Genomic DNA, 20,439 nt, shown 5'->3' with positions numbered 1-20,439 from the left:
AGGTCGAGTTGTCATAATCGCAGTATCCTGCATCGTGTCTTCTCCGAAACTCGGGCCAAGTGTTATTGTCACAGTTCCAAGGAGTAGACCCTACCCCGTATAAAGGGAGTCTCCTGGCACCTTTTGGTAAGGCAGTACAAATCCAACAATCCTTAGCTCCTGTGGTGTTCGCTATCATCCGAGTTGCGTTGTAATAGAAGTTCTCGCTCCAAGTGTTCATTAATAAGCCTAGGTTTAACAAAGTTACCGCCGTAATCGTAGTTTCAAACCGCCAGCCTTTTTGACGGTCCATCTTGGTTCAGGAGCCTTCTTCAGTCGGGAATAATGGATCCAGGCCGGTTGTTTTTGAATCTCGGTTGCAGTGAAAGTGGTCAGCAGTACCTGGTAAGGTCTATTCCACTCCTCTCTCAGTGGGTCACCTGAAAAAAATAATTTGTCCTAAACTTAATCTCCAGGGCTAAATGGATGGATCGAGTGATCTAACCCTTTAGCCCTGATACTTAAAACATTTTTACTAATCTTTTCTAATTATTTTTCTAGTGATATAACATAATTCTGTAGATACTGATTTCCCAGCTGGTTCAAATTTTTCCCTTGATATTTAGCCTGATATGGTCTCCCATATAGTATCTCAAAAGGGCTCAGATTTTCTTTGGTCCCAGGTTTGACACGTATCCGAAGTAGTGCAATAGGCAATGCTTGGTACCAATATAGATTCGCTTTTTGGCATATTTTTGCTATCTGTTATTTTATCATGTGGTTCATCTTTTCTGCTTGCCCACTGGCTTGTGGTCTGTAGGGCGTATGTAAACTGCCCATCGATTCCTAATAGTCTGCTGACCTGTTGCACTACTTCTGCATAAAAATGTTCCCCCTTATCTGAGGAGATAACTGTTGGTACTCTAAACCGAGGTAGTATTTCGTTTAATAATACTTTATTTACTCCTCTTGCTTCGTTTCTTTTACAAGGGAATGTTTCTGGCCAACCTGAAAAGGTATCCATAAGTGCTGATAAGTACCTGTACCCTCCTTTTCTTGGAAGTTCAGAGAAATCAATTTGCCATTGGTCTCCCGGTACACTTCCATTTCCAATACTTCCTAATTGTACCCGGTTACCTGTGTTGGGGTTATTTTTTAAACATATTTCACACTGTTGGATTACTTGTTGGACTGTAGTATATACATTTTTCACTATTAATTTCTGATTTAAAAATTTATACAGGGAGTTTGCTCCCCAGTGTGTTCTATTGTGTTCTTCTTTAACCACCGCCCAATATCTGTTTAGCAGGGATTATGATTCTGCCATCACTTGAGTAGGCCCATCCCTGGGATGGAATCTGTCCTCCTAATCCCTCTATTAATTCTTCATCATCTTTAGAATACTCAGTATTTTCTTGGTCAATTAGGTTTCTACTTCTATTGTCTGGGATTAAGGCCAAAATCCCTTGCATTCTCTCTGCCGCTTGTTTAGCTTCAGAGTCAGCCAACCTGTTACCTCTCTCCTGGTCAGTGTCACCCTTCGGGTGCCCTCGGCAGTGCATGATGGCAACTCTTGTTGGTAGCTGAACAGCTTCTAGTAGGCGAAGGGTTTCCTCAGCATATTTAATCTGCTTCCCTTGTGCAGTTAGTAGTCCTTGCTCCTTCCAAATTGCCCCATGAGCGTGGACAACTCCAAAGGCATATTTGGAATCTGTCCATATATTTATCTTTTTCCTTTTGCTAACTCCAGAGCCCCCGTTAGGGCAATAATTTCAGCCTTTTGAGCTGATGTTCCAGCAGGTAGTGACCGAGACTCAACTACTTTGTCTGTCGTTGTCACTGCGTACCCGGCCTTTCGAATACCTTGTCAGACAAAGCTGCTTCCATCTGTGAACCGGGAGTCCTGGGCATCTTCCAGGGTTCCTCTTTCAAATCCGGTCTGCTGGAGTACACAGTCTCTATAGTTTCTAAGCAATCATGTACTGATGGTTCAGAGATTGTCCCGCTGAGAAAAGAAGCTGGGTGTGTAATATTAGTTACTTCGATATTAGTATCATCTGATTCAATCAAAATGGCCTGGTATTGTAGGAATCAGGATGGGGAAAGCCAGTGATTCCCTTTTTGTTCCAGTACACCTGATACTGTGTGTGAGACCAGTACTGTGATCTTTTGGCCCAAGGTAAATTTTCGGGCTTCTTGAATATTCAAGACCACCGCCGCCACAGCTCGCAGACATCCTGGCCATCTTTTGCTTACTCCATCCGGCTGTTTAGAAAAATTGGCCACAGCTCTTTTGTATGGTCCCAGCTGTTGAGCTAGGACCCCCAGAACTATGCCTTGTCTCTCATAAGAAAACAGCCAGAAGGGTTCAGTAACATCAGGCAGGCCCAGGGCTCATTAGTTTTTTCTTAAATGCATTTTGGACTAGATCAATCGTGTGGGCTTATTTTTCAAAAGTTCATACAAGGGCTTCACTTTTATTCCGTAATTATAAATCCATAACCGGCACCAACCTGTCATTCCCAGAAAGGTCCTGAGCTCTTTTACCGTCTGAGGGAGGGGAGTCCTGCAGGTGGCTGCTTTCTGTTCTGTTCCTGGTTCTCTCTGTCCTCCAGACAGCTCGTATCCAAGGTAGGTTACCCGCTGGCGCATCATCTGAGCTTTCTGTTGAGAGACTCGAGACTCATTTAGTTCCAAAAAGTTTAACAAACTGATAGTCCACTGTATACAGTCAGGTTTTGTTTCAGTTGTTATTAGTAAATTATTTACATAATGTAAAAGGGTTCCATCTCCAGAGGGGGGGTTCCATGCTTAAGTTCTTGTGTTAAATGATTTCCAAAGATCATTAGGCTGCTCTTAAAACCTTGGGGTAACACTGTCCAGGTAAGCTGGGTTTTTCTACCTGTGGTAGGATTTTCTTATTCAAATACAGATAAATTCTGACTCTCTTTGGCTAAAGGCAGACAGAAGAATGCATCCTTTAAATCCAATACTGTAAATCTTACTTGATTATCTCGTAATTTAGTAAGTAAAGTACAGGGATTAGCCACCACAGGGTGTATGTCTTTAACAAACTTATTCACTTCTCTTAAACCCTGTGCTGCCTGGTAAGTCCTATCTGTTTTGTTTTGGTTTGATTTTGTTTTTTTTCCACTGGTAATATGGGAGTATTATATTCTGACTCACATTCCACTAGTAGTCCATACTGTAAAAAGTTATTAATTGGTCTTTTTATTCCTTTTCGGTCCTCTAATTTTAAGGGATGCTGCTTTTGTCGTATAGGTTTTGCCCCTTTTCACCCCCCCCGCCCCCCTTTTTTATTAGTCTTTCTGTCTCTTGATTTTAAAGTACTCCTCTGCTTTTGTTTTTTTGGTGTTTTTTTTTTTTTTCCATTCAGAGCAGCAGCTAAAGAAGCTGGTAACTTGATACCTTTTTGTCTTAAATCACTTTACGGAACCGTTTGTAAAATCCAGAGGGATTTTACTCTAGTTTTTTTTCCAATACCACGTTAAACTTTTCGTCTCCTATACCTTTTAATTGTCTACAAAATTGTAACAGCATATCATAATTCAATTAATTGTTTCTTTGTGAGGGGATCACCTCCTCCCGAAGCTCGTGTTGCAATAAAATAACTTCTCAATTTCTTCACCAATCGGTTAACGCAACACATGCACACACACACACATCCCAGAACGGATCTTGTAAAATCCTTCTGTTTACAAATTGGGTATCTCTTAAGTACAACAAGATATGCAGGTAAATTATTTCAACTAATATGTTTATATATATATACACATAGAGCTCATTTAAAACAATATACACAGTATATTTAATACATACCCCAAAACCAGAGTCCCAAAATGATCGATCAATGCCAAATCACTAGAGATCTTGTAACCCCACAATATATACCAACTTGTAAGTATTTTAAAACCAGTTCCCAAGTTCCCAGTTCATTTCCTAAATCATGCCAATTTCTCTTTAAACAAACTAAACCCCACACATTATGAAGCTGTATTCAAGTGGGGGGGTCTCCCTGTTTTTCCCAGTGTTTCAATAAACATCCTAGGAGAGACTTTCTCAAAATTCCCTTCCCATGGGAAGACCCTCCAATGATACTGAAGAAATTGTAAACCGCAGCCCCGATAAATCAGAGTCTAAATACAAGAGTCCTAAGTCAAAAACTGGAAATAATCAATGCAGAACATACCAAATGTACATGGGTTTTCTTGTTCTGTTTTTATTTGTCCCCCCGCTTTGATTTTTTTTTCCGTGTTTCTTTTTTTTCCTTTTTTTTTTTTTTTTTTGTCCTGCTTCATTCGTCTCCGGCTGCTTCTGTCACGGGAGAGCAGAACTCCACACTCGCTTCGTACTTATTTATTTGTCATTCACACAGAGGTTTCACACGCAGTCATACAATCTTTCCAATGTGCTAGGATAAATCTTAAGGGGTTTTCTTCAAAATACCGCTGCTTTGCTGTCCCCCCACTTTATTGATTCTGTACTTCTGTTGTCTTTCCACAGATTATCTTGACAACTTTAACCTGTCATCCCCTTCTGTCCCGCTCTGACCACGTTCCACAAATGTCACAATTAATATTCTAGTTGCAGAAAAAAAAAAACAGTTTATAAGAAAAAGAGGTTCACGACGAAATGCAAAGCTTTTCAAGTTTGGTGTTGTTTGGTTTGTTTTTCCCACCCCCACTTTCCAGCTGTACTGTCTTTTGGTCACTCATTCATTCAACAGTTCACTCACATTCACACTCATTCACACTCAATTGCCGGTTTGAGGCTGCCTAACGGGATGTTAACGAGCCAGTGTCCGAGATCTCCGATTTCCGAGTTCAGTGCCAACAAATCCGCATCGCCAGCAGTACAACTCCAGTAGGTTTCCTAAGTGCACCAACACCAAATGTACGTTATTGCAGAAGTGCAAAGCTTAACTCGTGCTTGCACCAATGCACCAAAACGTACACCCTCAAGCACCAGGAGCCTGGTACCAGGCTTGCCTGTGACAGGCTGTGGGATGACATGCCAGGGTCGGAGGGACGGGGTGCTAGCGAGGGCCCTCAGCCTGTTGCTCTGAGATGTGCTGGGTACACTGCAGCACACCTGAGAAGCTTTTTTTAACTCCTGGGGTATTACTCACGTTACTGGCATTCCTCACTCCCCTACAGGCCAATCCTTAATTGAACGCTCTCATCAATCTCTGAAACGTTTGTTACAACAACAAAAAGGGCGAGTAGGGACTGCTACCCCTGAGGAGCGTCTACAGAAAGCCTTATATGTTTTTAATTTTTTAAATTGTTCTCTGTTAGACAGCAACCCTCCGATAGTTCGTCATTTTAATACAAACGCTTCGTTTGAAGCAACAATTAAGGCCCCAGTATTGATTCGAGATCCTGAAACAGGTAAGATCATGGGACCCTACCCCTTATCACGTGGGGCAGAGGTTATGCTTGTGTTTCCACAGAAAGAGGCCCCCGATGGATTCCAGCAAAAAGTGTGCGGCCTTTCCGTGAATCGTTGCCACAACCATCTGAGGACGAATCGGATCGCACCCGGGACCAACCTTCAGAGCAGCAAGTTGGTGAACCTCCTCCAGAGGACCGGGACAATCAGGACGGTTGAATCATAAACATAGAAGGACTGTATGAACCAATATATAGAAAAACCAGTCACAAAAGCTTCGTGTCTTTTCTGTAACACTTGTGAAACATGGGTTGTGTGTAAATGCTACAAAGACAGCAGTGTATGCTTTGGCTGTTTTTATTTTTCTGTTATTGCTCCTTCCATGCCTGTTGCAGTGTTTGCAAAAACTAATAACACGCTCAGTAAAAGGAATTCTTATTGTACAACAGGAAGGGGGAGATGTGGGCCTCAGCAGGGCCCCCAGCGCAGTGCAATTGATGAGGGAGGATGTGTTGGAACTTGTGGGCCATAAACCCTGGGAAGAAAGGAGTTAGTGCCCAGTCATCCTGACCCTGAGAAGAAGAGAGATAGTGCCGAGCCATCCTGAAGGAGGAAGCAAGGCCTTGGATAAGATAAGAAAAGAATGTGTCTGCATGGCCTTAGTTTAGATGAGCTTAGGAAAAGAATGTGTCTGTATTAGCAACTGTGTTAACCAATCAATAGGTGCCTAGTTTGAAACTTAACCAATCAGTTTAAAACATGCTGCCTTCTGATCTGTATAAATGTATGTGTGTAAGAACAATAAAACGATCATCCTGCTTGCATCAAGCGGTGTCCCGTCTCTCAATCGCGGCAGGGGCAAGACAAGCAAGCAGCCCCAGTCTCTGTGCCTCTGTGCGAGCAGTGCCATGGGCAGATGAGGCTGAGCAACAGCTTTCCAGGCTAGCTCTTTCTGCCTGCGAGCTATCTGCAGACGTTCACATTTTCAAGAGCAGGGCTGCCGGAGGCAGCAGTACCTCCAGTGGCTTATGGTTAAGTACCTGTGCTGAAAACTCAAGCCCATGAGAACATTGCTTTTGGACCCCCAAAGCATCCCCTGATCCTCAAGCACTTTCCTGCAGGTCGGCAGGAGGGAATTGCAGGGTCACGGGTAAGAAGCTGCTCTCCAAGCCCTTGGCTGAGGTTGTTTTATACAGACAACTCTTCCTGCCCTCCTCGGGAGGACGTTGGTCCCCTTCCCACATGCTCCTCCTGCACCTCCCTGAGCCATTTCTCTAGCCATGACAGTGTCCTCAGTTCTCTGCCATGTTCTTGCCTGGTGCAGGCGGTCTTGGCACTGTGGGGACATTGGGGGAAAGCCCAGAGGGGTGGCAGGGCTGGAGCGTCCCCGGGCTGTGCCCTGTGCCTGTCCCGGCTGGTCCCCAGAGGGGCCATGCTGTGGTGGGAGGGGGCAGTCAGGACCCTGTGGACACTGGGAGGGGGTTGCAAGGCCCCAGGGGACTGTGGGGATGGGGTCAGCCAGGCCTGGGGCTAAGGCCCACCCCATTGCGGCCAACATTTGGGTGTCAAGAGGATGGCGCCAAGCTCTTTTCAGTGGTGCCCAGCGACAGGACAAGGGGCAATGGGCACAAACTGAGGCACAGGAAGTTCCGTCTGACCATGAGGAAGAACTTCTTCCCTCTGAGGGTGACGGAGCCCTGGAACAGGCTGCCCAGGGAAGTTGTGGAGTCTCCTTCTCTGGAGATATTCAAGACCCGCCTGGACAAGGTCCTCTACAGCCTGCTGTAGGTGACCCTGCTTGGGCAGGGGGGTTTGACTAGATGACCCACAGAGGTCCCTTCCAACCCCTACTACTCTGTGATTCTGCAACATGGTATGGCCACCAGGTCCCCGTGGGCACCGGTGTCCCTGCACCACCATTCCTGACCCAGGGAGCCCCAGGAGGTGACAGGGCCCGGGGTGATGTGACATGGCAGTGGAGTTTGAGGGTGTGGAGAGGGAAACTGGCAGCTCTTACAACCCGGCAGATGGCATTGTCAATTAAATTAACCAAAATCTCTGCTGATGTTCCAAGCCAGACGAGTCAAAAGGACTTCACAGGACAAGGAACACAACTGTACATTTACAGGAGATGGCATTAGGTGACACCAGCTTTGTGAGCTCATGGCCAGGGCACACCTCATAAGGCCACGTGTCCCACCCCTCCTTTGTGAGCTCAGCCCAGGTGTATGAAGCCGCCCTCGCCCACCCCGGCTGGTTGCAGACGCTGTCTCTGCTCCTGCACGGCCACACCTGGCCGCAGCTGTGAGAGGCAGTGACAGGCGACGTCGGTGGCTGTCGGTGGCAGCATTTGGCCATCCCTGCAGCCATGAGCCGGGACGGTGTGGGACGGGGCTCTGCGCCGCGCAGCCGCCCCTCGCCCTGCCAGGGCCCGGCGCAGAGTGACGAGCACGAGCAGCGGCTGGGGAGGCTGCGGGCTGAGCTGGAGGCTGAACGACGCCGCTGCCACGAGCTGCTCCGCTGCTTCATCGCTGAGACACGCGAGATGAAGGATGCGGTGAAGCGGGAGCAGCAGCTCCTGGCCCAACGGCTGCACGCCACGTGGGAGCAGTGGCAGGAGCTGGAGCTGCAGCGGCTGCAGGAGCTGAACCAGCGACTGCGGTCAGTGGAGATCTGCCATCTGCTGCGCTCCAAGGAGGCTGACCTGCACGAGCTGCAGGAGGAGCTGGAGCAGCAACGCGATGATGCCGTCCGTCAGGCACGGCACCTGCAGCAGCAGCTGGCCAAGGAGCTGGGGAGAAGAGCCGGGGGGAGCAGCGAGGCCCATGGTAAGCTCCAGGGCGTCCTCAGAAAACTGTGTGGTGAGACCAATGGCGAGCAGGCTGCTCACATCCTCTGCCCTCAAGAGGAACTGCTCCTGCGAAGAAGACTCTTCCAAAAGTACCTCTCGGAGCAGTTTGAGGAGATCAGTTCCTGCAATGAGGCCAGGACCAAGGCTACAGCCTGGCACTGCCTACCGGCCCTCCTGGGCACTGGGGCCATCGGGCCCTGCTCTTTGGAGAGCCTCATGGCATCTTCCTCCTGTGATGGAGATGCGCAGCAGAAAACCTACCAGAGCTTAAGAGACGCTTGTCTCCAGGAGGAACGGAACAGCGTGGAGGTTTTGCTGAAAGCTGTGGGGCAAGACTTGGTGCCACACAGCTTTGGCTCCCTGCCACACGGAAGGACCGGCAGCGAGCGGTCTGTGGCAGAGGTGGGTGTTCAGACTGTCGGGCAGCAGGACAACTGTCTGCCTGGTGGCCGTCACAGCAGGCTGCTGGAGCAGAACGCCCACCTCCAGAGTGCCCTGAAGGAGCTGGAGAGGCAATGCAGTGTCCTTCAAGAGGAAAACAGTCTTCTGAGGAAGGCAAGCTCTCCTGAAGTGCAGGAAGAGGAAGAGAGGCTCAATCAGAAGACTGCTAAGGTGCATCTCCTTAGCAAGCAGCTGCAAGACACAGCCAGGCAACTGCAGAACATCATTTCCCTGATCAATACTACAGACTGGGAGGCACTGGAGAGGCTGAAGCAGAATATGGCTAAGCTGGGTCTCATTAGCAAGCAGCTACAAGGAATAGCCAGGCAACTGGTCAATACTCAAGTGCCACTGCCCATCCAAAGCTCCGCTGAGGAACTGTGCAGGCCATCATTTCCTCAGCAGAGGGCTGCAGAAATGGGAGAACCCACTGGAGCTTTGCTGGCACAGGACGAGCAGGATGACTTCTCACAGAGGGCAGCTGAGGACCTTCAGGCACAAGTGGCTGCAGATGAAGAGGGCTACCAACTTGTGAAGAGTTACAGGTGCAGCTTACGGAGACGACAAACAAAAACACCCAACTGGATGAAGAAATCACTCGCCTCCATGGGCAGATGGGTTTGGCAGATAGGGCACCTAAGGCGAGTGGCAGAGGAGTGAGATTCTGCCAACTGAACAAACGTCTGTCTTCAGATCCAGCTGGAAGAGACAGAGCGACAACTGAAAGGCATGCGAGAAATGGCAGAAGTCAACAGTTCTAATCTTGCTGAAGAAGTCTCAGATGACCACCCGATGACACCAGAGTCTCCAGAGGCAAGTGACTGGTTGCAGGACACAGATGACATCTGTCCTGTCTTCTTCTAGCTTCTTATTAAATCTTTTCTTGACTATCTCCCTGTGGCATCTCGCTCTCTGTGCTGTGTGTGTGTGAACTGAAAGGACTGTGTGCCAGAGGGGGGGGGGTCTCAGTGCAGCTGCTGGAGCAAGTGGGGGTGTGGGCCAGCAGGCACTGGGGCAGGAACAGTGCCTGTCCTCAAAACCACTTCTTACTGGGGGACTGGCAGGAGTGAGGTGAGTGAGGGGCTCTACGAGGGTCTTCCCCAGAGCTGGTGTGCAAGGGCTGTGCATGTGCATTCTCACTTGCCCAGAGAGGTTGTGGAGTCTCCTTCTCTGGAGATATTTAAAAGCTGCCTGGACAAGGTCCTGTGCAGCCTGCTCTAGGTGACCCTGCTTCGGCAGGGGGCTTGGACTAGGTGACCCACAGAGGTCCCTTGCTTCTGTGATTCTGTGAAAGTGCCTCTAACACAAGCAAAAATGACTTAGCCTTTTTCCCCATACACTTTTTCATTGCAGATGGTAAACATGCCAAACGAAAACGGAGACAAATGTAATTCTAAAACTTTCCCTAAAACTTGTAGGAATTCTGAACTGGTTTTGCTTAAATAGGATGTTCACCTTTTGCCTTTGCCTGCAGCACACATTTTCTCATATTGGCCATATTTTGTTTCTTGATGTTCTTTTGTAATTCAGGTGAAACTATAATTGTACTACAGGACAAACTTCTTTTATCAGGGAAAAGAGAAAGTCCAAACTTGATGTTTCCTGTGCAGGTTACCAGCTCAAATATGGCAGTGATCAATGTTAAAGGATAGTTACAATTTGGTAACAGGATTTGAGGAGCAGGTGTCTCTTTAACTAAAGCTTCCCTCTAATGACATCCTTCACCTCCTGACAAACGTGAGCAGGCTAGAAACCAAATAGGTGTAGTTGCTGGATTGTCTGCATCTGGTCAAAGTCTCTTGGTCCAGCACGTAAATTAGTATGCATGCTGGGTTTCTTCATCGTTTGAGTCTGGGGTAGAATTGGGGTAGGTGGTCCGTGAGTCTGTGGTCGCAATCAGTCTCCCCCTGCTGGAGTTGCCTTTCCCCTAGTTACCTGTTTCTTTTGGCAATCTCAGCAGCTTTTCATAGCTCGTTAGCTATTCCTAGGAATTATCGCTCTCTGGTTTTACTTAGGACAGGTACATCCTTCTTATGAAACAGTAACGTTGTTCAAAACCCTGTTTCTTAGTCTCTAGAGTTAATTTTAAACTTAGTAAGGGCAGGGCTTTACAAAAACACCTGTAACAGCAACAGTCTGGTTAATTTGAGTTAGCATTTCACATTTTGATTCACCTTTTTATTCCTTAGCATAACAGTATGAAAAGTTTCATGAGGGCTATGCTGTTGGCACTCAGTGCCAAGCTCCAGTAAACAGAGAGAACTTTTCTCCAGATGACTTTGGTCCACCTGGGACCGGAGGAGAAAACTCAGAATATGCTCAGGGACATAGGGAGGATTATCCTGGTGGGCACAGCCACAGAAATCATCACAGAGCTGGAAATTACCCTGAAAAACCTTGTGGAGGAGAGAGCCATGTCACCAAAGATCCTAGCGATAGGACGAGAGGCAATGGCCTGAAGTTGCGTCAGGGAGGTTTAGGTTGGATGCTACTACAGGTGAGTTCTCACCAGGACTTTGCAGTTGGCTTACCTTTCCTTTGGAAAGGCTTGTAGAGCTTCAGAAATCTCTTTTGTGTTTGCTCCATAGGGTGTCTGAAAATCCGATGGTGTTAATTGACGTTAGAAAGTGTCTAGTTTGGAGCTTTCTCCTTAATTTCATGTTGTTCGCGTTATCAGTAAAGCGCTTGGATCGTCATGTGCCTTAAGCCACGTGGACTGAGCAATTTTTGACTGCGACACTCTGGAAAAACTAGTAACTGAGTCATTTGTGTAGATGAGTTGAAAAAACCTCTGCTAAATACCACTGAAGGAAAGGGTACCATACGGAGGATAGAGATTGAGCAACTGGCGAGAAATCACCCCAGCAAGGTTGTGCACATCCTGGAAATGCAGAAGGACTTAGGGTCTCTCTCCCAGAAGGCTTATTTCTGGAGTGGTCTGTCAGGGAAAAAGGCAAAGCCACCGAGTTTGTCACTGGAGATGTTGCTGTGGGCTGCAGCAGGGAGCCCCAGCTGGGTTCCCATCGGAAATGAGGAAACGTGTGTGTCTGTCGGAAGAAACTCTTCTTTTAGGCAAAACACCGTTGTCGACCTTGAACACAACAGCACCAAATGCTACTGTCTCTGCCCACTCTTGGTCCCAGATGACCATAACCATTAGGTAGAAAGAACCAGGAAAGAAGAATGCACAGCCCGTCACCTACACCTCTCCCTCTGCCTGTTCGTGTGCCTGTACCTGTCCCTACGCCTTTATCTCTGTCTGTGCCTGTATCTGTATCTAAACTTCCTCCATGGGCGTTCAGTTCCTGTGCCCAGAGCATTCAGAAACAGATGAGGGAGCACTGGCTGTAGAACGCAGCCCTGGGGAACCCCAGTGGGGACTGGCCACCAGCCTGATGGAACCCCAGTTCCTGGAACCCTTGGAGCCCTTTTGAGTCCCCAGAAGCTCATCGGGGGGGCCTGAACCCTCCTTTTCAGGGACCGAGCCTTTCTTTTATCCTCCATAGCCGCCTTTTAGAGCCCACAGTTTAATTTTGAGGTTTTGAACCCCCACTGTTAGGGTAAAAAGCCTTTTTTTCGGTTCCAAGCTGATATCCTGAGCGTCCAGACCCACATTTTCATGGACCAAACCCCTCCTGTAGGGACTAGAGCCCCCTTTTCAGGTCCTAAAGCCTCATTTTTAGTGTAGCACCCACTGACACATCTTTCCTGGTCATTCTCTGTTCTCCTGGTAATCAGAGGGTAGTTTCTGCAGTGGGGCATGTTTTTATCACACCATCAATCCCCATAAATTTGTCTTTGCCTCGGGTGGGTTTTATGCCTAAAAGATGTGCTGTTTTATTAGTGATTATCGACATTCGGGCCCCAGTATCGATGAGAAATTCACTTAATATTTTCTGGGGTCCAATGGGAAGGGCAATAAAAGGTTCATTGATTTTACCAGGGAGCCATTGAATTGATAGTACTCGCCGGGCGGGGTGGCTCACTGCCCTCCCCAGGGATGGGAGTTTTTTTGCTGGGACTCTGACAAATCAACCAAGTTAGATCCTGGTGCAGAAGGCACAACACTGTCATAAGCAAGAGATTCTCCGGTTGGATGCTTTACCCCACGCGAATTATTTTTTCTAGTTAAGGATTGGACCAGTGCACGGAGATCTTCCGTAGGGACGCCGTGCAGCAGCCGTCGAGGTACCCCCAAGTGCAGGGCTTTACGCCACAACTCATTTCCCTCCTTATCAGGTTTAAACCTCCCGTCAGGTTTAGGATTGTGAGTATGCATTCGATCGGATTTGGAGTCTTTTATGTGGACCTGGCGAATCCTTCGGGTAGGATCAGGGGGCTTTTCACCATTTAGGATAGCCCAGCCCATTTGGCATCTGGATTTGTCTATTTCCTGTAGAAATTCATTCCAAGTGGGTATATGGTTACACCGACCCCGACAGCGGTGAGGGTTGTCACAAATCTCCCCTATGCGGTTTTGAGTTTCGACCGTAAATGGCTTAAGGCAATCAGGGAGACCACGGGTGAGAGGGGCTAGTCAGTCTGGGTCAATAGGAGCTAACATCGGGGATTTTCGAAACTCCTCCCGGTCATACATAGCTTGCAGACAAGCTGCTTCTCGTACTGCTGCAGACAGGTCAGAGTAACCCTTAGCTCTGATCTCTAGCGGCTCTCCCCTTTCCCGCGGATCCATACCGCCTGCCCAGTTGGCTGCTCGGGCGGTTAGGGAATAACAAGGATCTCCTGTCATAGTGGTTAAAAACACTCCAGGTCCCCAGGTGTCTCCCGCTTCATCTTCACTTAACATAATTCTATCTCCACCTTCAGCAGAAACTCTTCACACATACTCAACAGGTGACGTGCTTGGCTGCCTGGAGTATGTCTCTTTTATTCTTTCCAACTCTGTCGGTGTCCACGGCACGGTACGTGCAGTGGCATGGATTTCATCATCATCATCAACAGCTGGTTCAGTTTTAACCAAAGGTCTCAGGGGTATCACTTGGGATTCAAAAGTCCCTTCGACTTCACTGACCTCCTCATCATCACCGTTACACCAAAAATCTTCAGTCTGCATTCCTGAGCTCGGGTAACACAATAACTTACGAATCTGCTGGACCTGGGAAGAAGGCTGCATTTTATCTAAAAGCCCATTCACCTTTTCCAACAACATCCTAAGCTGCTGATTTTCCTCCGAGAGCTCATCAACTTGATTTTCTAATTTCTCGTTTTCGCTTGTAAGTTTCCTAACCTGAGTTTCTCATTTTTCTCCTGTCTCCTTCTGGAAAGTTAATGCTGATTTCAGCACCTCATTTTCTGATTTTAAAGCTGCCTGTTCTACGGCAGAGACCAGAGTAGGAGCAGGGGCTTCTTTAGCTTCTTTCTGTGCACAAGATAAACAGGCGCCTAACACTGCACAAATCACTCCTTTACCTTTACCCGTTCGGAGTTTTTGTGAAACCTGACACAGTTTAACACATTCAGCTACTTTCTTTTCGCCCTTCCAAAAATTCTGGGCCCACTCCTTTCCGACTTGAGAAGGGACACAACCACACTTTTGCAGCAGTTTATCCATGGCAATCATGTCTGTGACGCCAATTTTTTTTTGCGTTAATTTGGCAGAAAATAAACCCCCTTGCTTTCTAACGCTCTTCACCAAAGTGAGAGGCTAGGAGAGGCTAGGTTGAAATTCTGAGTGATGTCCAATTTGCCACTACCAGTCCAGTCGCGTTTAATACGTATATTAAACTCCCACGATTCTGGAGACACTCATAGCAGTCTGCACCTTCAGTCCAGTCGTGCTCATGAACTGGCACGGCCGCATTTGGTCGCGTTCAGTGAGAAACTGTGACAACTGGCGACTGAAACAGTGCAGTGTTATTTCTGCAACAGACATAGAGGTTTTTTGAATTGCCGGTGATAGTGACTGCCTGCAAGAAAGCACGTGCAAATCCAAAACGTGTGAAAAGGTTATAAATAATACAGCCTGGCTATAAACATTAGGGAGTAACTATTCCCGAGAAAAGCGCCTAATTTAAGTCTCACTCAAGGCGTCCCAAGGGGGGGAGAAGCAAGGCTCGGTCCGTCGGCCAATCCCGGTTCTCGGAGGCAGTCTGAGGTGGAGTTTCCCTTGACTTGCTCACGGTGTTATCTTCGTTTTCTCCGAAGATCTACGGTGTTATCTTCTTCTCTGAAAATCCCCCATTTCCCTGGCTATTTTTATAGCCTTTCTAGCTTTAAGGTGGAGTTTGAGTGACTGTAGTAATACATAGCTTTTATCATGATTGGTGTAAAATTCTCTCGCTTCACGTTTAAAGGTAGAGTTTATGAAAAATCGAGAGCGCAGACTCGAAGAGGGGTGGTGGCACCTCGGAGGCGGGGAGCCTTCGGGATGGAGGTGTGTTTTAGTATTAAAATGATATTAAAACGTGCAAAGCTCACGAGAGGATAGCACTTTGGCAAGGTTTCGAAAACCTGTTGGCTCAGGGGGCCAGATGAGCTGCTTATCAGTTCTAGAGAACCATTTCTTTCTGCTTTATCATCACGGAGCAGGGCCACGGAGTCTCGACCTTGTTCCGTCCTCTATGGTACATTGCAGGGAGTTGCTGTGTTAGTGCATTCCTCACCTGCCTACTGCAGCTGTGTCCCATCCTCAGAGCTCCTTTTGGTTTCATGCTTTTCCTCAGTGGGTGAGCACTGCTACGTTTTTCATATAAAACTTAAAATTAAGGTTTTACATCTCAAAATTACAAATAATTCCACAAGTGGGCAACCAGCATTTCTTTTGGTGCCCACCTGGCATCTTGACAGGCAACCGGACTTTATTTGGTGGACACGTGGCGTATTCGTGGCCACCTGGCATATTTGTGGGCACACAACTTGTCTTCTCACAGAATATCACAGAATATCACAGAATAGTAGGGGTTGGAAGGGACCTCTGTGGGTCATCTAGTCCAACCCCCCTGCCGAAGCAGGGTCACCTACAGCAGGCTGCACAGGACCTTGTCCAGGCAGGTCTTGAATATCTCCAGAGAAGGAGACTCCACAACCTCCCTGGGCAGCCTGTTCCAGGGCTCCGTCACCCTCAGAGGGAAGAAGTTCTTCCTCATGTTCAGATGGAACTTCCTGTGCCTCAGTTTGTGCCCATTGCTCCTTGTCCTGTCACTGGGCACCACTGAAAAGAGCTTGGCCCCATCCTCCTGACACCCACCCTTCAGATATTTGTAGGCATTTATAAGGTTCCCTCGCAGCCTTCTCTTCTTCAGGCTGAAAAATGCCAGTTCCCTCAGCCTCTCCTAGTAGGGGAGATACTCCAGTCCCCTCACCATCCTTGTTGGGCATTTGGTATTTAGTTGGCCAGCTGGCATCTTCATGGGCACCCAGTGTTTCTTTTGGTGGGCATGTGGCATTTTGGTGGGCAGCTGGCATCTTGGTGGGCACCCAGCATTTATTTTCCTAGGCACATTAATTTTTGGTGTCCATCTGGCATCTTTGTGCGCACCGAGCATAAGTTTTGGTGAGCACGTGGTGTTTTGGTGGCCACCTGGCATTTCTTTTCGTGGGCCCCTGGTGTATTGATTGCCACCTGGAATATTGATGGGCACCCAGCGTTTCTTTTGGTGGGCATCTGGAACTTTGTTTGCTGGCCACCAATCGCTTATTCATGTGGGCATCTGGTGTTTTGGTGGACACCTGGCATTTTGGTGGGCACTCAGGATTTCTTTTGGTAGGCAGCTGGCATTTCTTTTGCTGGCCATGTGTCATCTTGTTGGGCGCGTGGCATTTTTTCGGTGGCTACCCAGCATCTTGGTGGGCACCCAGCGTATCTTTTGGTGGGCACGCGGCATTTCTTTTGGTGGCACCTGGCATCTTGCTGGGCACCCAGCATGTATTTTGGAGAGCACCAACATTTGGTAAGGACCCAGCCTTTCTTTTGTTGGGCATGTGGCATTTTGGTGAGCACCTGGTGTCTTGCTGGGCACCCAGTGTTTATTTTCCTGGGCACATGACTATTTGGTGGCCACCTGACATCTTGGTGGGCATCTGGCATTTATCTGGGTGAGCACATGGCGTTATAGTGACCACCTGGCATCTTTGTGCGCACACAGCATTAGTTTAGGTGGCCACATGGTGTTTTGGTCGCCACCTGGCATTTCCTTTCGTGGGCCCCTGGCGTATTGGTTGCCACCTGGAATACTGATGAGCAGCAAGCGTTTCTTTTGGTGGCCAGATGGCATCTTGGTGGGCACCTAGTCTTTATCTTGATGGCCACCTAAATTCTTAGCTCGAGTTTTTCACCAGGTGGCCACCTGGCATCTCCTTAACCACCCAGCATTTACTTTGTTGGGCACCTGGCATCTCAGTGGGAACCCAGCATTTTGTTTGTTGGGCATGTCGTGTTGTGGTGGCCAACTGTCATCTTGATAGGCAACCAGCCTTTCTTTTGGTGGCCACCTGGCATTTTGGGTGACACCTGGAATATTGGTGAGCACCCTGTGATTTTTTTGGTGGGTACGTGGCATTTTGGTGACAAGGTGACATCTTGTTGGGCACCAAGCCTTGATTTTGCTGGGCACATGGTCTTTTGGTGGGTACCCAGTGTCTGTTTTGGTGGGCATGTGGCATTAATCATGGTGGGCACCCAGGTTTTTGATTAGTGGGCTCCTGGCTTTTCTTTTTGTGGGCATGGAGCATTTTTGTGGCCACCTGGCATCATAGTGGGCACCCGCTGTTACTTTTGGTAGGCACCTGGCATCTTGGGGGGCACCTGGCTACGTCTTAGTCACCCGGCGTTTCTTTTGCTGGCCTCGTGGCGTTTTGGCGGGCACCTGGCATCTTGGTGGGCACCCAGAGTTCCTTTCGGTGGGCACCTGGTATTTGCTGGCCGCCTGGCCTGTTGGTGGAAACCTGGTGTTTATTCTGCTTGCCAGTTGCCGTCTTGGTGGGCACCCGGTATTGTTCTGGGTCACCACCAAGCACTTAGGTGGCCACCTAGCATCTTTGCAAGCACCCAGCATTTCTTTTCCTTGGCAGCCAGCATCTTGGTGGGTACCCAGCATTTCTTTTGGTGGGCACGTGGTCCTTTGGTTGGCACCCAGTTTTTCTGTTGGTAGGCACATGGCAATCATCTGGTTGGGCAGACAGCGTTTGTTTTCGTGTCCATGCGTCATTTTGGAGGTCATCTGCAATCTTGGTAGGCACCTGGCATTTCTTTTGCTGGGCACGTTGTATTTCTTTTGCCAGCTGGCATCTTGGTGGGCACCTCGAGATTCTTTTAATTTACACCTGGTGTTTTGGTGGCCACCTGGTATCTTGGTGGGCACCCAGCACTTCTTGTGGTGGCCACCTGTCATATTCCTAGGGACGCAAAATTTATTTTTGTGGGCACATGGTGTTCTTGTGGTCACCTGGCATCTTGGTGGGCACCCAGCTTTATTTTGCTGAGCACCCTGCATCTTGGTGAGCACCCAGCATTTCTTTTGGTGGGGACATGGCATCTTGGTGGGCACCCGGTGTGTCTCTTGGCAGGCACATGGCATTTTGAGGTCACCTGGCATCTTGGTGACCAGCCGGTGTTCCTTTTGGTGGGCACACAGAATCTTGTTGCGCACCTGGCACTTCTTTTGGTGGCCACATGGCATTTTGGTGGCCACCTGGCATCTTGGTGGGCACTCGGCACCAGTTTTGGTGGGTACATGGTATTTTTGTGGCCACCTGGCGTCTCGGTGCGCAGCCAGCATTTATTTTGGTGGACACCAGCCATCGTGGTTGGCACCCACCATGTCTATTGGTGGGCACCTGGCGTTTTGTTGGGCACTTGGCATTTTGTTTGCTGGGCACCCATCGTTTATTCTTGAGGGCATGTGGTGTTTTGGTGGCCACATGGCGTTTTGTTGTGCACGCAGGTTTTCTACTGGTGGGCAGCTGGAATTTTTTTTCCTGGCCACGTGTCATCTTGCTGGGCACGTGGCATTTCTTTTGGTGGCCACCTGCCATCTTGACAGGCAACCAGCCTATATTTGGTGGACACATGGCTTTTTCGTGGCCACCTGGCTTATATGTGGGCACACAGCATTTCTTTCGGTGGGCATGTGACATTTAGTTGGCCACCCAGCATCTTCATGGGCACCCAGTGTATATTTTGTTGGGCACCCGGCATTTTGGGTGCCACCTGGCATCTTGCTGGGCACCCAGCATGTATTTTGGAGAGCACCAACATTTGGTAAGGACCCAGCCTTTCTTTTGGTGGGCATGTGGCATTATGGTGAGGACCTGGCATCTTGGTGGGCACCCAGTGTATATTTTCCTGGGCACATGACTATTTGGTGGCCACCTGACATCTTGGTGGGCATCTGGCATTTATCTGGGTGAGCACATGGCGTTATAGAGACCACCTGGCATCTTTGTGTGCACGCAGCATTAGTTTGGGTGGCCACACGGTGTTTTGGTGGTCACCCTGGTTTTCTTTTACTGGGCACGTGGCATTGATTTTGGTTGGCACGTGGCATTTTGGTGGGCAGCTGGCATTTCTTTTGGTGGCCACCTGGCATCTTTGTGGGCACACAGAGTTTCTTTCGGTGGGCATGTGGAATTTATTTGGCCACCCAGCATCTTCATGTGCACGCAGTGTTTCTTTTGGTGGGCATGTGGCATTTTTGTGGGCCCCAGGCATCTTGGTGGGCACCCAGCTTTATTTTGGTGATCACCCAGCATCTTGGTGGGCACGCAGCATTTCTTTTGGTGGGCACATATCATCTTGGTGGGCACCCTGTTTTTCTCTTGGCAGGCACATGGCATTTTGGTCGTCACCTGGCATCTTGGTGAGCAGCCGGTGTTCCTTTTGGTGGGCACGCAGCATCTTGGTGGGCACCTGGCACTTCTTTTGGTGGCCACATGGCATTTTGGTGGCCACCTGGTATCTTGGTGGGCACTCGGCTCTAGTTTTGGTGGGCACGTGGTATTTTTGTGGCCACCTGGTGTCTCGGTGCGCAGCCAGCATTTATTTTGGTGGACACCAGACATCGTGGTTGGCACCCACCATTTCTATTGGTGGGCACCTGACATTTTGTTGGGCACTTAGCATTTCGTTTGCTGGGCACCCATCGTTTATTCTTGTGGGCATGTGGTGTTTTGGTGGCCACATGGTGTTTTCTTGGGCAGCCAGGTTTTCTATTGTTGGGCAGCTGGCATTTCTTTTGCTGGCCATGTGTCATCTTGCTGGGCACATGGCATTTGTTTTGGTGGCCACCTGGCCTCTTGGTGGGCACCGAGCTTTTCTTCTGGTGCCCACCTGGCATCTTGACAGGCAACCAGCCTTTATTTGGTGGACACATGACTTTTTCATGGCCACCTGACATCTACGTGGGCACACAGCTTTTCTTTTGGTGGGCATGTGACATTTAGTTGGGCACCCAGCATCTTCATGGGTACCCAGTTATCTTTTGTTGCGTACCCGGCATTTTGGGTGCCACCTGGCATCTTGCTGAGCACCCAGCATGTATTTTGGAGAGCACCAAAATTTGGTAAGAACCCAGTCTTTCTTTTGGTGGGCATGTGGAATTTTTGTGAGCACGTGGTATCTTGGTGGGCACCCAGTGTTGTTTTTCCTAGGCACATGACTATTTGGTGGCCACCTGACATCTTAGTGGGCATCTGGCATTTATCTGGGTGAGCACATGGCGTTGTAGAGACCACCTGGCATCTTTGTGCGCACTCAGTATTAGTTTTGGTGTCCACATGGTGTTTTGGTGACCACCTGG

This window comes from Opisthocomus hoazin, chromosome 13 (assembly GCF_030867145.1).
Source record: "Opisthocomus hoazin isolate bOpiHoa1 chromosome 13, bOpiHoa1.hap1, whole genome shotgun sequence".
Lineage (NCBI taxonomy): Eukaryota > Metazoa > Chordata > Aves > Opisthocomiformes > Opisthocomidae > Opisthocomus > Opisthocomus hoazin.
This window is presented reverse-complemented; position numbering follows the sequence as displayed.